At 38.1% G+C, this 18380-nt stretch overlaps 1 protein-coding gene across 8 annotated transcripts in view; it reads right to left on the reverse strand.

The window, feature by feature from the left end:
* PTPRM (protein tyrosine phosphatase receptor type M) overlaps positions 1-18380 on the reverse strand; it is a 984934-nt gene that overhangs the window by 949755 nt on the left and 16799 nt on the right. The window lies entirely within an intron of this gene.

The raw sequence follows: 18380 nt of genomic DNA on the forward strand, positions 1-18380 counted from the left end.
TGAAGATGAGACTTTGGCAGAGATTTGAAGGAAGCCAGGAGGCAAGGATGAGGACAAAGAGACTTCCAAGAATGAGTGACAGCCAGTGAAAACACTTGGGAGTCAGGAAATGGAGTGTCTTATATGAAGAACAGTAAGCAGCCAGTATCATTTAATCACAAAATAGGCTGGGCAAGAGGAGTGCAGGGGGAAAAGGATCTAGGCTGTAAAAGCACTGCAAAGGCACGTTAAGAAGGGCTTTAAAACTGTGTATTCTCATACTTCACAGACTTGTGGCTCTGAGCTCTGTGAAGAAAGATATCGGGTAAGCTGATAACATAGTCTGAAATCAGAGGCCCTGAGTTTCAATTCTGGCTCTGCTACCTCCTGTACTCAAGAATGGAAAATGTTATTTCCCTTTCTTTTCCTCATCTGTAAAATAAAAGATGTTCTCTCAGGTCCTTTGAGGTCTACATCTTCCATTTTGACTCCCTAATCCCTAGTATACTGCTTTATACATAAGGGCTTATTAAATGATTGCTAAATGAATTATAAAATTAGATAATACATGTCAAAGTACCTTAAAAATATATAGTTCACTATTAATGGGAAAATGCAAATTAAAACAATTCTGATGTACTACCTCATACATATAAGGTAAATGACAAATGTTGGAGGTGATACTGGAAAAATGAGACAAGGCACTGTTGTGAAGTTATAAACTAATCCTATATATATATATCCTAATTCTATAGAGCAATGTGGAACTATGCCCAAAGGGTTATAAAACCTTGTCTACCCTTTGACTTAGCAATATGACTACTAGGTCTCTATCCCAAAAGAGATAAAAAACAAAAAGGGAAAGGACATATATGTACAAAAATATTTATAGCAGCTGTTTTCTGGGGGTAAAAAATTAGAAATTGAATGGATGCCCACCAATTGGGGAATGGTGCAAGTTGTGGTATGTCATTATGATGGAATACTATTGTACTATAAGAAATGTTGAACAGGATGTTCTCAGAAAAACCTGGAACAACTTGCATGAACTAATGCAAAGTGAAATGTACTGTGTACAAAGTAAGAACAAGACTGTAAGATGATCAGCTATGAATGACTTAGCTATTCTCAGCAACACAATGATCTAAGTCAACTCTGAACGACTGAAGATGAAAAATGCTATCCATTCCCAGAGAAAGAACTGATGGCATCTGAATACAGATTGAAGCACACCTTTTTCTACTTCCTTTGTTTTTCTTGAGGTTTTTTTCTGTTTTCTTTCACAACATGACTATTATGAAAATGTCTTGCATGACTACACATATATGACCTATATCCAATTTCTTGCTTCTCACTGGCAGGGGAAGGGAAGAAGGGAAAAAATTTGGAACTCAAAGTTTTAAAAATAAATGCTAAAAATTGTTTTTACATATAACTAGGGCAAAATGAAATATTAAATAATTTTTAAATGCATAAACTACTCTGCAAAAGGAAGATGTTTTTATTGCTATCCTAGTCCCACACCCTTATCTTTTGTTATTCTGGGCCCACTTTCTTATCTCTACCCTACGTGCTCTCTCTGTCATCCACAATACCATATTTCCATCCCCTGTACCATTCACTCTTCCCATCCCCTAAACGATGGGTCTCCTATGACCCCACTGTAATGCACCGACTCATCCACCAGGTGGATATTCTAGGCAGGCTGACCCATTTCACTAACTATTACTAGGCTTCTTTAAGGACCCCCTCAGAATAGAGGCCTGAAACAGGCCCTTCCCACAAGATAAAACAGGGCACATGTGACTTCAGGACTGAAGTCCCAAGGATTCCTGCCCTCTTAAACCATTCTTTGGGGGAATCACTGGGTATGCTAGGTTTCTTTACTCAAATGATCAAACTATTATACTGCCAATAAAAAAAGAGAGAGAGAGAGAGAGAGAGAGAGAGACATGGATACAGGTTGGATCTCTTATTTCCTTCATATGGGTAACTCCCAGGTGAGGAAATTCCTCTACCAATGCAGGTCTACGTCTTTTCTGAAATTTCTTTGAGAGTCTCCTACAGTTAAAATTGACTTGCCCAGAATCACGCAGGCCACGTGTTTCAGTCAGGACTTGAGCCCAGATTTTCTCCCAGCTCTGGGGCCAGCCTTCAATCCATTAAAAGACTATTTTTTTAAATATGAAAACTACTTCTTGTTTTGTTGCTTAGTTTATTTCTATCTCTCACTAGCCAGAACACCAAAACTCTGAGTTAATGGCTCACAGTACCAAAAGATAAACACTGTATTAAACACATAAACTTCGTCCTTTCTTCTACTCTTGGGAGTTTGTAACTTTATTTCACCCTGTTCCCACTTCTATCTCCCTTCAGTTATAAAAAGAGACAAGGACATTGGGTTCAAAGGAAAAGGCCCGTAACGTAAAACCCCAGCAGTCTCCTTGCCAAGAAAGCTGACTGGTAAGCAGTAAGCATCAGTCAAACTGATGTACTGATGACTGACACGTGGCATCCAGAACGAGACAAACAGATGCCATTTGACATTAATGGAGGGATTTGCCTGTGGTCATACACAAGGAGGTGGGGGAGAAGGGAGTGGGGAAAGGGGGGAGCTCTGCCTGCCTCTTGCCTTTAACCTAGGTATGAAATCAAACGTCAGCTGAGATTAATTAGAGGCCTGGAGTTTCATTCTATTCCGTTGATAGGAAAGGCACATTTCCATAATGTGAGGAAACATTTATGTGGGTAGCAAATCAGGTTGACATTAGAGGGAAGCTTTGCTTTATGGTGGATGCTGGCTGTGTGGTGCCTGTCAGGGCAATTACTTTCTACTTGAGTAGCTCGCTTTTTAACATTTTATTATCTTAACAAAAATGCTGGAAGCAATCATTATTTATTATGTAAATTCTTTGGATTTTTTTTCCAGAAATTTCTGTAAAACCATTAAAAACTTGTTATGTCCTTGAAATAAACTGTAGTTTATTAATACTCAACCAATTAAAGAAGGGGGAGGGGAAATTACCCAACTCACCTCAGAGTAATGATTAACCAGGCAGTCAATTCCTACACTTCTTAAGCTTGCCACAACTTTATTTCCAGTAATTCAAGAAAATACTTATTTTTTTTAGATACTGACTAAAAGGCAAACAGCAGCAGGATGATTATCATAAAGGCCTAGAATTTCTGAAGCACCTATCACACGCATCATAGGAAAACAAGCTCCAAACAGTGTCACTCCACAAAATCTTGGCATTCCAGTTATGTGAATAGTGGACTCAGAAAAAAAAATGCTGGTACTCAAAATTTTCTCCTTAAAAATATGAAAAATTAAATTGTGGATTTGACACAGAAAAATGTTTTGAGTAATGGTAGTAGTGGTGGTGATTTGAACCCCAGCCATTTATTTCTGAAGTATCCCTGTGCGGAACCTCCATCCGTCAATGTAGACTAATAACTTCTAAATTATAGTCATACTGCTTGATCAGTGACCTGGCCATGAGCACATAATGATTATACATATGAAAGGCAGGATACAAACCCAAAGCTTTCAGACTTGATAACTAACTTTTCCTACTTTGAGCAGCTTGTCTTTTCTTATCTTTCTTTCATTTTTTTTTTTTTATGACGGGCTTGGGGGTCCAAATCTATAATTTCATGTATTCAGGGAATTCTGAATGTGGATATTTCCTGCATCAACACAAAGGAGAAACTTACTTATAACTTACAATTTAACCTAGGACACTGTCATTAGTGCCTTGCCCAAAGCTCATATAGGTCTGAACAGGGCTAAAGTTTCCTTTTCAAATGGATATTGCTTTATATATGTATGTATATATATGTATATATCTCTCTCTATATATATCTATTGCACTTTTAACTAAATAATAAATAGAATGAGGTAACATTTGTTAAAATGCTTAGCACTGTGCTTGGCATACTGTAAGTGCTATAGGAATGCTTATCGCCTTCCCCAATACCTATTCTTTGTATGCCCAATGCCTACAGTGAGTGGCACAAAATAGATCCTTACAGCTTGTGAAATAATCAACTGGACTTAGGTCTTCCTTACTCCAAGGCCAGATATATGTGTATAAATGACAGCATATAGAAAACTAATACGTAATTGATTTGTGATCCTAATATAAAATATAATATATTATGATAAGTATATTATTAATATAACATTAATACAATGTATCCTATAAATATATACATATATAAAAACACAAAAATTGTATACAAGATTTTTTCATTATGAAATGACAATTTCCTCTACTCTGTTTTGAAAATCCCCTTGTACCTCATTGATACAAAGCTAGTACTTGTGGGCTCTATCGATAACTGTCAGGCCCAAAAGCATTCCTTGGCCAAATTCATTTGAGAAATACTGCTCTACCACATTTAAAGCCCATGCTGAGCATTTTTTAAACCTTAGTAAAAATATGTAGTCAGAAATCTAATGAGATTTCAGTATTGTGATCACCCATACAACCACTTCAGATCTGAAAGTTCTGATATTCATGGCAAGCATTCACTTCTGGATTCTATCACCCTTTGGAAATCTCTCTCTTCCTTGAATATTTTCTCCACATCCATCACCTTTATACATGCAGCAATATAATAAAAATTTGTGATCTGATTAAAGATTCAAGTATGAATATATCCTATTCTTTAACTCTGGGGCAAGCAATCAAAGTTCATGTTGGTCAACCTTTAAAAAAAAAAAAAACAGCCCTCAAGGGAGAAGAAATGGAGAAAGCAATCATACAAGAAAATAAAAACATTCTGGCTGCATTTTCTCTTGCTGATTCAACCCTGGGATTTAATTCTGAATCAGCATTTCTGATAACCAAATAACTACAAATGCCCAAAGCTAGACCCCAATCAGGCATTCAACACCGAAATTCTTGCTGAATTGCAAAGGAGTTCATTTGTGCCAAGACAACTAAATATGTCCAATGAGGTATTAGGTATTCCCTATCATGAGGTCAATGGGATATTTCATGGCATATTAACTCTTCTTTTCCAAAGTGAAAACAGAACATTTTCAGTCTGCCCCTCCTTTTGAAACCCTTAAACAATGAAAACTTTTAGGAACGATAAGCAAATACTTGTGAACAACCACAATTTCAAAGTCCCTTTCCCCACTTCAATCAGTCTGCTAAAAAATAGTTATGGTCACTTACATGGCAGTTTCTAAAACCTGTTTCAGTCAGTGAATTCATTCCACTAAGGTATGGAATATTCAGAGCATAATGTCAAAACAGAAGCACAAGACGTCAGTTAAAAGCTTCAGGCTTTCCTGGCACTGTGCAATGGCTGCTCATTTCTTAAGCCCCAGATGAAAGTAAAGGGTAGCTAGGTAGCTTAGTGGATAGACTACCTGGCCAAGAGTCAGGAACACTCCTCTTCTTGAGTTCAAATCCAGCCTCAGACATTTATTAGCTGTGTGACCTTGGGTAAGTCACTTAACCCTATTTCCCTCAGTCTCCTCATCTGTAAAATGAGCTGACGAAGAAACAGCAAAACCACTCCAGTATCTTTGCCAAGAAAATCTCAAATGGGGTCATAAAGAGTCAGACATGACTGAAATGACTGAACAACAACAAATGAAAGTACAAATAAACAGATTAGAAAAGAATAACATGCTAACTCCATAAAGAAACAAGTCCTTTTCTATGTGCCAAAGAGACTGTGTAGTCTGTTTTGCAAAACTTTCTTCTGGTCTTTTCCCCAGTTGTAAGCACGCAGACTCACTCATTTTTCCCTCCCTCCTTCAGCCTCCTGGTATGCAGTCTCCCTAAACTCTGTGATCTAATTCTACACAAAAGCTTAATAGGGTTTTAGAGGCTTAATACAATTAGCAGTGTTGCTCACAAATTAACCAATCCATTAACACTCTAGCATAGAAACAATTCTGGGGGAAAAGCCAGCCAAATGAAGCTTAGAGACAGCATCCGCTGCCAGCACAATATGCTTAAATATCGTATTGTGTAATACAGTTCAGCATCCTTTTACTGATAGGAGCATTTTTTCAATCTTTTTTTTTCATCTTTTGCAGGTATCAATACATAAAAATACTGAGTTGCATTTTACTATTTGAAAATTTTCCTCTCGGTTGTTACCTGTCCAGAAGAAAGATATAGCTATTGCTCTTTCCCAGTTCACACTTTTTTCTCTCTCTCTACAGTACACACTCATTCAGTTTCCTTAACTTAAAACCCTCAGTAAATGTTCTATCCTGACAGATCTAAAGACCAACGACTCTTGCCTTTAAGATATATTCCTTCCTGCAGACCAGCATTACAGCTAACAGAACTTCAGATGGTGACTTTTTTTGGAGGAAGAATACTGATCAACCCCATCTTGGCAAATTAGACTACTACACCGTATTACATAAGGACCTTCTACTTAACTCAAAGCACTTTATAAAGGCCCTCTTTAATCCTCAGAATTCAGGGTTCATGCTATAAGACTGTATCAATGAGATTAAATAAAATCCTTCTGGTTTTTCAAGCAATTAATCTTCTTGGACTGACTGTGTTCTGAGGAAACAGATCTTATATACCAAATGCCATGACATAAAAAACCAGGGCTTGATAAACTCTGTGCTCCGGGTCACTATGCCAATAGTAATTTATTGTGGCTATAGATTTTGGGATGGGTTAAACGGTTAAAGGCAAATGAGTTTTTTATCCTTCTTAGAGAATTCCACAGAAGGGGGTTGGAGGAAGGCTACATTTTGCAAAAGAATAAATAGGAATGGAGAGAGGGAGGGAGGTGAAAAGTGTACCTAAGAAGACCAGGAACTGGAGATGTGCCTTGTGGAGAAGAAAAAGACTTCGAGAAAATAGAACATTTGTCTTTAAGCATATGAACCATATAAGCATATCTGTGGAAGTGGAATTTCTGCTTAAGCTAGCACCAGAACTAGAAGCAAAAGGTGAGTGACGCAAAGAAAGTAGATTTAGACTCACACTTAACATATCCTAACAATTAGAACTTCCCAAAAGAAGTAAAGGATGTCCTGGGAGGCAGTTCCTGAGTCCCTGATTAGAGAAGAAAAAGGTAAATGACCACTCATGGGGATTTTCGTAGAGGGGATTTCTATATGGGTCCCAGTTGAACTAGATGGCTTCTGAGTACCATTCTCTATGATCCTAACAAGGCAGCCTCAGTCACCAGCCTGGGCAGGGTTGGATTTTACCTCTATATCACCTGCCTATCTCAAAAGATAAAAGGAGGCAGGAAAAGAAGGGATGATAAATAGGAAACCGTGAATTCACTCTCTCCCAGAAATCCTGATCTCACAGTTTAAAAAAAAAAATCTGAAGGAAGATAGAGAGTCATCATAGGATCATAGATAAAAGTCCAAGAAGAGACCTGGGAGGTCATCTGTTCCAACCTCCTCATTTTACAGATCAAGAATTTACAGATCTGTGCCCTCACAGTATAAGTTACTCATCTCATATCATAGCCAGTGTCAAAGCCTAGATACAAACTTGGGTCTTCAGATTCTAAATCCATGGTTCTTTCCATTGTCCCATGCTGACTTTCAGTTTAAGGTGGATATAAGAAAAAGTCTAACAAGTAGCAGAATCAACAGCAGCAGCAGCAGCAGCAGAAGAAGAAACAGAAGAAGGAGAATGAGAAGAAGCCTCATGCAGATTTAAAGTTCCTTTCCACAATTATTTATACATAAAATCTAATTTGTCGTATTTACTGATGGCATAAGAAAACTTTTTAACCATGATTAAAATGTGAAAGTTGGAAAATTCATCTGACTCTGAAATGCTGTGACTCTACTCTTAGACACTGAAAGACAGTAAAGAAATAAGCGGACAAGAGTACTTGACAGTCCCCTTGGTATTGCCAAAAAAGTTGAAAGTCTAGGACACCCTAGAAAGAACACAGTAGGTAATCCCACTGGATTACAGGTTTGAAAAAGAATTAATTGAATGAGCAATTAGGTGGCACAATGGATAGAGCAAGTGGCTCTGGAGTCAGGAGGAACTGAGTTCAAATCTGCCCTCAGATGCTTAATAGCTCTGAAACCTTGGGAAAGTCACTTAACCCCAACAGCCTCCCAAAAAAAAGAATTGATTTCAATTCTTCTTGTAGAGAAAAGGCATGAGAGAATTATTTTGCTAGAATGTTGTAGAAGAAATCCATGCATCAGATGGGGAGTTTGATACTATATCACCGATCATAGTAGGCACTTAATACATAACTGACTAGTTCCTCACACATATATCAGGATTAACTTTTAGGACTTTCAGCATTTCCCTTTTGCTTAACTATATAGGATTACAAGTCTGCAACTAGACATCATCTAGTCCAACCACCTAGTTTTACGGAGAAGGAAACTGAGGTTGACTTACTACAAATCACATAGGTAGTTAAGCATCAGAGGTGACCTTTTAACACAGGTCCTCTGACTGGAGAAACACTTTCCCAGGTACCCTGAATAAGTCATTAAATTAATTAGCATAAAAACTCGCACTAAAATGGCTTTTAAACAAACGAATAAAGTTTTCTACACTGATTTCCAAGACAAATAAACAAAGAAGTCAACTCCACAAATAGGAGGTCAAGAAAGAAAAAAAAAAAGTTAGGAAAGGCCTGGTGGCAACAAAATAACAACAGGTGGCCCATGTTCAATAGTGTTAAGGTCTAAGACTAATTGATAACCCTCCCCCTAACTTCTGAACTACAGGCTTCTAAATTTGAAGGCTGACCCCTAAAGTGAATACAAATGCGCTCTGTCCTGATGTAAAGGGCATTATCAAAAGTATAGGGTACTGCTATATTTTAAAAAAGAAAACAAGGATCCAAGTCTCATTAGAAATAATTAAAATATGACCTACAAAATGTGCTTAGCCTAATATTTTCATTTTATGAAAGACATTTGGAGATGACAGTGAATTCTACATTTGTAAGATCTGTCAATCCTCCATTAACTTCTGCTCCACCATCTTTCAAATGACACATAACTAAAGGCTTGCAGCTTCTCCCTAATACTAATTAGAAATCAAACCTTCTTGCTGCGAAACACCAAGCCCTTTCTGTGTTTGCCTGACAAACCACTTAACCTTAACCTCTGTAAGTTTCTTCATCTGTACCATGAAAGAAGATAAAATTTCCCAACCAGCTCACATTCATAAACAATTACAAAGCACTTACAAGTAGGAAGGGTTAAAGGCCAAAATACTAAGTCATAGGTGGACTTGCAAACAGTCTTTGGTATCTGTACAATTCTATTTATATTCTTTTTAGTTCCTAGAAATCCTTCTTCCTGGAACTAGCTGAGAATTCAGTTGTTAACTGTCCAGATCTGCTTACGTAACGAGGAAGACTCTTCTTTGACAAGAATCTTCCAGATGAAGGGCCGTAGGAGGGGTCTGCTTTGCCCCATCATTTTCTCATGTGTGTAGCCATTATCTCTAAGCTGGGCTAATGATGCTTAAGTTACTCTTAATCATTGCAATAGTCCTTGGAAGTAGGTCAAAATGGGTTATCCATACCAAAATTCAATGTTGACAGGACTGTAGAGAGACAGCTACAATGTTATGTTGCTGGTGGAAATGAAAGATCTTTTTGAAAGGCAATTTAGCAATAAGCAATAAGACTAACAAAAAATAATTCTACCTTCTTATGCAATAGCATTATTTGAAATCTAGCCTGAGTATGAGGAAGAAAAAGCAATAGCAATATTATCTGAAACAGAATTAGAAAATATCTTAACATGGGACTCCTAAGCTTTTTTTGTGATATGAATCCCTTTGGCAGTCTGATGAAGCCTATTTTTAAAAATTCATATTTGAAGGGGGTGGAGCCAAGATGGCGGAGTAGAAAGACACATACGCAAGCTCTGAACCCACAGCCCATAAAATATCTGTAAAAAAGCACTCCCAACAAATTCTGGAGCATCAGAAGCCACAGAACAACAGAGCGGGGGAGATTTCTGTTCCAGAGAGCCTGAAACCTCTAACAAAAGGTCTGCTGCGGACCCAGAGCCGAGCCCTGCCTTGGCCTCGCAGCACTGAGAGGAGCAGATCTGAGCAGGCTTCACGGACGGAATCTCCAGCAGCCATGTGGGTCCCTCCACCCACAGGTGATGGGGGTCAGTGAGAGGGTCTCTTTGGCGGGTTGAGAGGAGAGTGGGGTGCCCCCATAACTCAGGCCCCCTCAGGAGGCAGCAGCAGAGGCGGGAGAAGACAGGGGCTCCCCAAGCAGGCAGGAGCCTGGATCCATTGTTGAAGGTCTCTGCATAAACCTCCTGAGGGAACTGAGCCCCAGTGGTGGCCCTGCCCCCACCCCAGCAGCTGAACTTAATGTCACACTGAATAGCAGCCCTGTCCCCGCCAAAAGCCCTGAGGCTGGGAAGCAGCATTTGAATCTCAGACCCCAAGCGCTGGCTGGGAGGATCTGGAGGCCAAGTGGGTGTGAAGAGAATATTCAGAAGTCAAGTCACTGGCTGGGAAAATGCCCAGAAAAGGAAAAAAAAATAAGACTATAGAAGGTTACTTTCTTGGTGAACAGGTATTTCCTCCCTTCCTTTCTGATGAGGAAGAACAATGCTTATCATCAGGGAAAGACACACCAGTCAAGGCTTCTGTATCCCAGCCCACTCAATGGGCTCAGGCCATGGAAGAGCTCAAAAAGAATTTTGAAAATCAAGTTAGAGAGGTGGAGGAAAAGCTGGGAAGAGAAATGAGAGACATGAAAGCAAAGTATGAAAAACAAATAAACACCCTGCTAAAGGAGACCCCCAAAAATTCTGAAGAAAATAACACCTTGAAAAATAGGCTAACTCAATTGGCAAAAGATGTTCAAAAAGCCAATGAGGAGAAGAATGCTTTCAAAAGCAGAATCAGCCAAATGGAAAAGGAGGTTCAAAAGCTCACTGAAGAAAATAGTTCTTTCAAAAAATTCATATTTGAAGGAAAAGCTAAATTTCAGTTAGGTTAATTAAAATAAAATGCAATTTCTTTTCCTCTTCAAGTTCATATATCTCCTCTGAAATCTATCAATTCAGTGGCAGGGAGGGGGCAGAAGCAGACTGTGGCCCCCTTGTTCAGAATGCCTACTCTAAAGATGTAATAGCTACTGAATACTTACACTATGGCATATCAAAGTAATAAATTATCATAAAGTAATTTTATAAATAAATGAGGAATATCAATAAATTCTGAAGAACATATATGAAGTAATGCAAAGTAAGAAAAGAACTAGAGGGACAGCTAGGTGACAGAGTGGATAGAGCACCAGACTTAGAGTCAGGAATACCTGAGTTCAAATTTGGCATTGGTTACTTGACACTTACTAGCTGTGTGACCCTGGGCAAGTCACTTTACCCTAGTTGCCTCAAAAAAAAAAAATGTTAAGAAAAAAAAGAACTAGAACACTATATATGCTAATGAGAGGTAGAACAAAACCGGAAACTAATACAGGGGAACTCTGTAGTGAGGGTGAGGCCATAGAAGGTATATATCTGCACTAACTGGATTATTTGGTGAAAAAATATTGTGTATGTGAATGACCCAACACAACCCTAACAGTGTCTCCTTTACTTGTAAAGTATGTCATCATGTATTTTAGCTTCATTAACGCTAAGATCTAATATGCTGTTCTTTAGAGGGGTACAAAATCAAGGCACAAATGTTTATCTCCTCCATCTCCCCACCCCCCCTTCCAAAATACTTGATTGAAGGGAGAAAAGACTTGAATGACTTGGTTCCAATTTCCTCCCCCAAGGCTCCTGTGGTTGTCACACTTCTCTTTTGGGTCCCCACCTTCCCACTGCTGATGGTTCTGACCCGCCCCCTGGCCTAAAAGTTTCCTGGAATACACGAGAGGAGGAAGGAAACCTGACAACTTTCCTGGTCTTTGTGGGCAAAGGCTGTAGTGTTTTTTCATATTGGTATCTTTGTTCAGCTCCTAGTACATGTACATAAGGCACTGAACTAGGAGATACAAAGGCAAAAGTCCCTGCCTGCAAGGAGTGTTTATTCTATTAAGGTGGATAACAGATAAGCAGGTACAAAATAAACAGAAAATAAACATTTGGAAGGGAAGGCACTAGCAACTGAGGGAATCAGGACAAGCTTTACTTAGGTACCTGATGCCTCTTGAGCTAAGCGTCCCAAAAATATATCAGTCTAAAAAGCATTTAATAAATATTTGTTGAATGCTATAAAAAAAAAAAGTTTCCCTACTTTTCTTTCATTTTCTTTCATGAAATTAACTTGCTCCTACGAGTAAATGAGATAATATTTGTAAAATGCTAAACACAGTGTCTGTGCTGGCACATAGTAGGTGCTTAACAGGTACTTATTTCCCATCTCCCTCTCCCCCTGTGGTAGTAGTGCCTGATTGTCATTTGGAGGCATGATAGGACTTAAGTTGAGTCATAGCTGAGTTCATTTTGGTTCTTTGATGTTCCCACCAAAAAGAAAGTACCCATCAGTTGTACTTACCTTTTGAATTTCCAAAGATCCCCCACTGGCAGACAGTGGGGGGCAGGGTGAGATTGGAGGAATGGGATAGGAACAACTTCCAAAGCACCCATCAGAGTAAAACATAAAAATCTGTAGCTGCTCTCTCTTTCTTCTAGTGGATTCCAACCACTATTTCATTGGCAGTTCACTATGGCAAGGCAAGCACAAGCTCTTTTGTCAAGCTAGCTGTATGATTTCCAGCAATGGGCCACAACCACCACACAGTATTAAAGTTTCACAATATTTTTTATCCTGTTATTTTTTTAACCTGCTGATTAATTTTCAAAAGGGCCTATCTATACAAATAAAAACCTCCAAGACCTTGAAACCAGCTATGGGAACAAAAGAAAAGCCAAGTTATGAGTTTCTGAACCTTAACCAGTACCCCTACGCAAGAAAGCACTGACCAGAACTGAACTCTAAAAGTGATGGATTGCACAGAAACAGAAGGAAAACTTGCCAAGCAGACAACACAAGCCTCTAGCCAAAAATTTAGCAAAGACTTTTCCTCTGGATTTCTAAAGTCTTTTCCCAACTGTAATCAGAATACTCTGGCTCTTGTGTTTCATTAGAATATAAACTGTGCTTAGGAGGAGGAAAAATCATCCTTATTTATAGGCTGTCCGTCTCTTCTATTTCTGAGTGGGAGTCATTTCCATTTGTCCTGATACATCTCTAGCCACTGGACTCACAGAGAAGAAAGTGAGGCTGGTGACTTTGCACAGCCCTGCCTCACTTAAATCCAATTCACCTGCATGTCACAGCATCACCTTCCTGATGTCATGGTCCTCTTGGGGAACAAAGGACAGACAACAATTATATCCCTGGGCAGGATGCATACGTTTCCCATTCTTACTGTCCTTAAGTCTCAGTTCTTAGGTTTCTCTTTTGGCTGCCTCAGTTCCATCTGTCTTCTTGGATAAAAGACTTCCTACCTCTTCAGTTGCAGATTAGAGGGACCTTTCAGAATAGCACTCTTAGTTTTGTAAAGTGACAATATAATATGTATTACATATGGTGTATATGTAACATATGAATAAAATATAGCATGTCACATTGATATTATATAACATATATGGTATATATAATTATAAATATACATATAAGTTATATGTAGGTAAATCTCCTAATACATAAGCCTTAGTTTCTTTCTCTCTAAAATCACAAATGGCGATTAATGATACTTGTTGTCAGGATCAAACAATAATAGCATTATATGCAACATACAGAATAATTGCTATTTATATAGGACTATCAGTTCAGTGAACTAACATTTTTTAAGTGCCTACTACGTGTCAAGCACCATGCTAAGTACTAGGGATGTAAAGAAAGGTCAAAAAAGTGATTGATAGTTTTATATAAACATTAGCTATTATATAATCATTCAATCCTGACAACAATCCTCTTATTTGCTATAAGTATTAATAACCATATTAACCAAGATTTGCTATTTTATAAAAGAAACTAGGTACAGGTAAGTGGCTCTACAGGTAGAGCACAGGACCCAAAATCAGGAAGACCTGAGTTCAAATCTAGCCTCAGATACTTACTAGCTGTGTGACCCTCAGCTAATCACTTTACCTTGTTTGTCTCAGTTTCCTCATCTGTAAAATGAGCTGGAGAAGGAATGAATGACAAACCATTGCAGTATTTTTGCCAAGAAAACCCCAAATGGAGCCATGAAGAATCAGACCAACTGAAATGACTCAACATCAAGAAGAAGAAACTGAGGGTCAGAAATTAAAAGATTTGTCCATGATCTCTTTAGCTCTTCTAGTAGGTATCAGACTAGTTAGTTTGAAGTTAGATCTCTCCTGGCTCCAGATTCAACCCCTCCTTCCACCAGACTCTCTAGTTACCTTCAGAGTTATTCTTACTCAAACCATGAGCTCCTTCAAGCCAGTCAACTGAAAATTCACTTTCCCTTCCTCCTCAGACCTGTTGAGTTCTTCCTTCCAGGTCCTCAATCCCTGCTTAAATTCCTTCTTCAGGGAAAGATTGCTATATCTCTGAGATAAAGCATTTACCTTCCATTAGAAGGCCTTGCAGCATTTAAGGCAAGGATTAGTCACTTTACTCTCAGACTACATACTTATGAAATACTACACATTTATTTTTAGAGAATGACTAGACCTTACAAATAACCCCTGAGAGATTTCGGGATTTTTTGTTCTGGTCTTTATACCATCTTTAAAAAGCATTAGAGGTGGAGGTAGCTTCACTTACAGGGTAGTACTATGTTTTGGTCTCACCAACAGATTAAATAGTTAGAAAAAGATCAAGACTAGAAAGGATGAAAAATAACTAAATATTTGAGAAAGAGCAACTGTGAGGGAAAAGTTCAAGGAATTTGACTTAAAGGAGTCCTCGATAGGGAGAAGAAGCATACGGAGAAACACTAAATTTTGTGAAAAATAGTGAATAAGTCATGATAGGCTACTTTTCTATTTCCACTGAAAGCACGACAAAGAATAGTTGACTTAGATCTAGGTTAAACATTCTTAAAAAAAATAAAACCTTCTGATTCAGAATTTTTTAAAAATGGCAACATACCTGCAAAGAAGGTCATGCGATCTGTTCTAAAGACTTTTTAAAAAAGTCTTTAGATTTTTTTTTAATTTTTAAATTTTTAAAAATTCTAGACAAGTCCCTGTTGTTGGAATATATGGGGTGGGGTGGGTGGGAAACATTGCAAGGTAATTTTGAAAATGTTTCTCATCTTCTTTCTCGTGGTTCCTCCCATTGGTTCTAATTCCTCTTTACAAAATAACTAATATGAAAATATGTTTTAAGTGAATGTATATGTAGAGCCTGTATCAGATGGCACACCATTTGGGGGTAACGGGAGGCCAGGGAAGGGGAGAAAATTTGGAACTCAAAATTTTGTGGAAGTGAATGTTGAAAACTAAAAATAAATAAATTTTAAAAAAATTAAGATGAAAGCAACCAGACTTAATTAAAATGTACAAAAAGCTGAACAATTGCAAAAAAGGAAAGTGTTTCTCATCCAAAGAATTTTAGAGCTGAATCGATTTTATCCAACCCTCTCATTTCACAGGGAAGAGCATGAAAGTCCAGAGAGTGAGTTACTTGCCTACAATCTCAGAGCTAGTTAGTAGAAGAGCCAAAATGAAAATCTGGTTTTCTTGACTCCCAGGCCAATGTTCTTCTCTCTATTCATTCCTCTGCCTCCAGAGGATGATGGTGATGATGATGATGATGGCATTTGCATAACCTATTATGTTTCAGGCATGCGCTAAGTGCTTTACAAATATTATCTCATTTAATATTCACAACAACTTTGGGAGACGGGTGCTATTATGATCTCCATTTTACAGTTGAGGAAACAGAGGCAGGGAATAAGTGACTTGCCCTAGGTTCACATGGTGTTGTTGTTCAGTTGTTTTAGTCATGTCCAATGTTTTGTGACCCCATTTGGGATTTTTTCCAGCAAAGATACAGGAGTGGCTTGCCATTTCCTTCTCCAGCTCATTTTACAGATAAGGAAACTGAGGCCAACAGGGTGATTCGTCCAGGGTCACACAGCTAGTGTTTGGGGAAGGATTTAATCTCAAATCTTCCTGACTCCAGGCCTGGAGTTCTATCCACAGTATGACCTTGCTGCTTTAGACGGTTCAGTTTAGCTCAAATCTACTTAGAATTTTGGAGATGAGGGTGGAGAATGAAGGCATGTTTGTGGCTTTAAGATGCAGGTTGAAAAACTTCTAGTGTCCTGTAGTGATTTAATTAGAAATCTTTAGCCATTCTATGAAAAATTTATCCCACCAAAATCAAATGATTAGTTGGCAAGAGGATACCAACTGGAATGGAGAGACCTAAAGGATCCTTGCCAGATGAACCTCTTCTAATTTCAGTAAAATCACCAAAGAGGAGTCACATTGTACGGGTCCTTCAATGTTTGGAGTCTTTTCCAACTGAACATAAGAGAGGGCAAAAGGACTAGAAGCAAAGAGAAACTACACAGGGAAAAATTATTTCCCTGCCAAGAAAACGGTCAAGAATTTAGGTGTCTGAGATCAACTGTATGTAGGCTGAAAAGATATCTGAGCTAAAGTAAGTTGAGTAACATGGTAACTAAGAGATGTGGATAAGCTTTGATACCAAAGAAAAGACCCAAGTATTAGTAACTGAGCCAGAAATCTAATCAATTATTGGGTTTTTTTCCTTTAATTTTGTTTTGATTTATCTAATGAGTGCCGATCCACATACTTTGAATTAAATGTCTTTATAGAACCTTAAAGAGAATGCAGTTTGGTCTACTGAAGGATAATTCACATTATACCATAAAGCTCTATGCATACCTATTCACCACAAAAGTTGTTTCTCCTTAGTTCTGGTAAGGTTTAGGAGAATGACAAGAAACAATCAGTGATGGGTAGCATTTGAGTTTAGTGACAGTGAGACCGGTCTGTACTTAGTTGTGTTTTCATAAACTTTGCTCTATTTTATTCATTGCTTTTCCAAGATAAAATTTATTCAGATACAGATAAACTCCCTCTTTTTACCACTTCATCCTTCACTGTACACTCACCTAACACTGCCTAAATGAAACTTACTTTTCACTTTTCTAAAATACAATCAAGTCATTTGTTAACAGTTAGGCCTTAGATTACAACACAAGTATGGCTTCACATTATTATCATTGTCTCAACAACACCAACTAGCATTAAAGGGGCAAATGTACTTTCTAACCTATATAAATCTAGCAGTATATTCATTTTACCACATTATACTTTCTGACTTAAGAAATGTACTGTTGCAAGACTATTAATAAAGTGTGATTTTTGAAACAGAAGAACCATCATTGGTGGAAATGTCTTACTTCTGTTCTCAATCATCCACAAGTACACAACTCAATACAAGGTACCACTAAAACACAGGATGACCCAAAAATCTTAGTGCCATTTAAAACTATTTAAAGCTTTAATAAAGGACTATTGGGGCACTATTAGAATGCTATTTGCAACACCTTGAATAATCATCTTCTGCAACACTGGTACTCACTAGGATGATACTCTAGCCATCATATACAATCAACACTTATCAAAGGGGATACATGTTCCAAAGGGCCTAATGTATTAACACAAAAGGTGGAGGTCACAGAATCACAGAGATACAGAGAAAAGGGCCATTAGAGGACATCTAATTCCAACTTCCTCATTTTGCTGATGAGCAAGCCCAGGTCTAGAGAGTTAAAGACATGCGCCCAAGTGGTAAGTGGTGGCAGAGCTGGGATTCAGTGCTGAGATTACCACAGTGCCTATTCATACAGGGAGACAAAAAAAGTAAGGTGTCGGAATATATTGGATTTAGGAGTCAGAAGATCTGAGTTCGAGTCCCAACTTTGTCACTTATTAGTGTGATTTTAGATAAATCATTTCACCTCACCTCTCCCAGACTCAATTTTGTTCCCCTATAAAATGTAGATAATGGAGATAGGGGTGATCAAATGCAATAATATATTTGAGATATTTTTAAAACAATAAAGTGTTCTATGAATATAAATTATATTATTATAAAAGTGACTTTATCCACTCCACAGGGACAGAACCTTGAACTCTACCCCTGGTCCTGTCCTTGGCTCCCCTGGCTCAGATAAGTGTTCTTTCACCTTATCTTGCCATGGCCGGTTCAGGTCTTCAGCATCCTCCTCGGTATGCACCTAAGTGACCTCTTCAGAAAAACAGTAAGCCCTTAATAAATGTTCTCTCTAGCTAGAGGATAACCTTGCAAAATGAAATAGTAATAAAATGAGTAGCCAAGTCCTAAAGTGACCGCCATACTACTTAACTCCACAGAAAGGTATAAGATCTGCCCTCAGTTTCACAGAATCATTGAATATTTAAACCAGAAAAGATCTTCAAACACACCTCTTCT

This window comes from Notamacropus eugenii, chromosome 4 (genome assembly GCF_028372415.1).
Source record: "Notamacropus eugenii isolate mMacEug1 chromosome 4, mMacEug1.pri_v2, whole genome shotgun sequence".
In the NCBI taxonomy this organism is placed as follows: domain Eukaryota; kingdom Metazoa; phylum Chordata; class Mammalia; order Diprotodontia; family Macropodidae; genus Notamacropus; species Notamacropus eugenii.